Genomic DNA, 3283 nt, shown 5'->3' on the forward strand with positions numbered 1-3283 from the left:
GGTGTTTCTAGTTGTGGTTGCGGCAATTAGTTTCGACTGAGATGGATGGAGATGGTGGCGGTCAAATGAAAATAGGTAGGAATGGAAATAAGAAGCATATGACCAGAAGGTTAAAAAGGAAAAGGTTAATATGGAAAGAATAAAAGTCGTTAATGGATCCCTGATGGGCTTTAGATTGAGAGGGACATATTTATTGTATGATAAGGGTATTTATGAAGTCCATCAAAACATGGGACATTAATATAGAAATACGTGTTGGAAGCTTTTTAGCTTTAGCTAAACTTCATCATCTACTTGACGAGTTTAGTTGTAGACAATTTATTTGTTGGAAACTCAATATTAAGTCAAGATGATCATGTGAAAGTTACCTTGAACATCTTACATGATTTGTGTGAGACAATCATTTGATGTTAACTTGGGAAGTTTCGTATTGATCGATTAATCATTTGAAAATTACTTGAAGCTAGTGGTACATGTTAGATTACCATTGTTATCTTCTAAGGATGTTTCAATGATTAAATGAGAGTTTCAGAACTACTACCAATGTCTGGATACAACACAATATGCGAACTGTGAATACTAGTTCAGGTTTGGAACTCTTGTTTGCGAACGGGTTTAACTGTTAAAGGTACGGAACTGTGGTTTGCGAACAGTGTTTGCAAACGACTAAGACTAGGTAAGTTCGGAACTGTGGTTCGCGTATTCTGTTTGCGAACACAATGGTTAGGTTCTAAAATCGATAAGTATGACAATTCATACTCGTGAACTCGGGTTCGTTTGCGAACTCAGATTGCGAACTAAAGTCCCTAGAACTTTAATGAAATCAGGTATGCAAACTTTTTTTGCAAGCGAATATGTTTCAAACTGCTCATGGATATTTCTATGAGATGGTTAACATTTGAACAACTCTCTTGAAACACATTTAGATTCATTTGATCATCATATTTGATCTAGAAGTGTTAGATGAATATGGCTAAACTATAAGTGTTCATGTGGATAACTTTGGTTAACTATTATTGAGCCAACGGTTATACACGTTTAGGTACAGATCATTTGTGTGTATCAAGCTAATACCATCTAATGATGGAGATTGATTTCTTAATTTCTAAGAAGACTTAGCTTGAATCTTAAATCAGGAGTTCATCTAACAGTGAATATCAATTGCTTTGTTACTAAGCTCTCTTAGCCTTGATTGTAAGCAACCCTGATTTGAAAGACTATATAAGGGAGAACTCTAGCATCTGGGAAACCATAGTCGATTAATATAGTCGATTCTCCATTAACCTAGGGTTTTCCAAAACCATTATTAGGTTAACGACTTTAAGACTTCATTTGGGATTCGTGAAGCAAGATCCAACTATTTTCTCTGTTGCGTATTCTGATCTTACTTTTTATATCATGTTGAGTTTAATCTTCTCTAATATTTTCTCGAGATTTATCTCTGATAGGTAAGATATAAAAAATAATCACAACAATTTTTCATCTCAGACTCTTGTGATTCCGCAATAACTTCTTCTGTTAATCAGTTAGGTTATTGTGAGGTGATTAATATTTCTAGGATGCTCTTTGGGAGTATAAGACCGGATTATTAGTTCAGTTTCCTGTACACATTGATCTTTATATTAAGATGGAAACAACAACCAGAATAAAATTATCTGTGGGAGACAAATTTGTTTATAAGTCTTCGACTTTGGGTCGTAGCAACTCTTAGTTGTGGGTGAGATCGGATAAGGGAATCAATTGCCCAAAGTCCTGATGGGATTCAAGAGGCGTAAGAAATGCGACTGTACCTTAATCGGTGTGATACTTGGTTAGTGCTCAATTACATTCTAGTTCGAAGTTAACTTGTAATAGGCTAGTGTTTGTAGCGGCTTAATACAGTGTGGTGTTTAAGTCTACACTAGGTCCCGAGATTTTTCTGCATTTGTGGTTTCTTCGTTAACAAAATTTCCGGTGTCTGTGTTATTTCTTTTCCGCATTATATTTGTTTATATAATTGAAATATCACAAGTTGTGCGTAGTTCAATCATAGTTTATAAATCCGACCTTGTTTGTTGGATAAGACTTGATTGACACTCAGAAATTGGTCTTTGGTACCATCCGAGTTATTCTCATAACAATCAGTCTCACGGATTTCTATCTAGTTGATTTACTGATTGTATTGAGAAAGAGATAAATCTCTTTGATATCTTTCTTGATTGAGTCTCACTTTAAGTTGGTGCTCTCAGAATTATATTGAAGTTTAGTCCATACAGGTTTCCAAACGAAATATTGGGTGTGGTTGTTACACCCCCGCGTTTATCCACGTTATTTCAAATATCCTAGAAGCCGAAAACATGATCAAATCCTAAGGTCCCATGCGCCCCCTGAGGCAAAGGCGTACGAGCGATTGAGCCCAGTCTGAAGGAATGGATGATACTCTGGTTCTCTTTGAATAACATAATATATGAAAAAGCGGGGGTATAACAACCACACCCAATAATTCATTCGGCAATCTGTATGGACTAACTCCAATATAATTCTGGGAGCACCAACATATAAAGCGAGCTCAATCAAGAAATATACCAAAGAGTTATATCTCAATTTCTCAATACAATATGCAATCGAACAGATAGAAATCTGTGAGCCAGATTGATATGAGAAATAACTTGGACAGTACCAAAGACCAATGTCCGAATGCCAATCAATTATTATCTACAACCAAAGATCGGATTTACCAATTGATCGAACTACCCACAACCTGTAATATTTCAATTATATAAACAAATATAATGTGGAAAAGAAATAACACAGACACTAGAAGTTTTGTTTGTGAGGAAACCGCAAATGCAGAAAACCCCCGGACCTAGTCCAGATTTGAACACCATACTGTATTAAGCCGCTACAGACACTAGCCTACTACAAGTTAACTTCATACTGGAATGTAATTGAGCCCCAAGTCTCACACCGATTAAGGTACAGTCGCATTCCTTACGCCTCTTGAACCACGCCGGATTCTGCGCACTTGATTCCATTAGTTGATCTCACCCACAACTAAGAGTTGCTACGACCCAAAGTCGAAGACTTATAAACAAATATGTCTCCCACAAATAAGTCTATTCTGATAGATAAATCTGTCTCACACAGAAGTACCTATGAAGTTTTTGTTTCTTCTTTTGATAAATCAAGGTGAACATGAACCAATTGATAATTTGGTCTTATATTTCCGAAGAACAACCTATAAATATCAATCACCTTATAATAACTTAAATATATGGTAGTAGAAGAAGTTATTGTGGAATCA

This window comes from Papaver somniferum, chromosome 6 (genome assembly GCF_003573695.1).
Source record: "Papaver somniferum cultivar HN1 chromosome 6, ASM357369v1, whole genome shotgun sequence".
Lineage (NCBI taxonomy): Eukaryota > Viridiplantae > Streptophyta > Magnoliopsida > Ranunculales > Papaveraceae > Papaver > Papaver somniferum.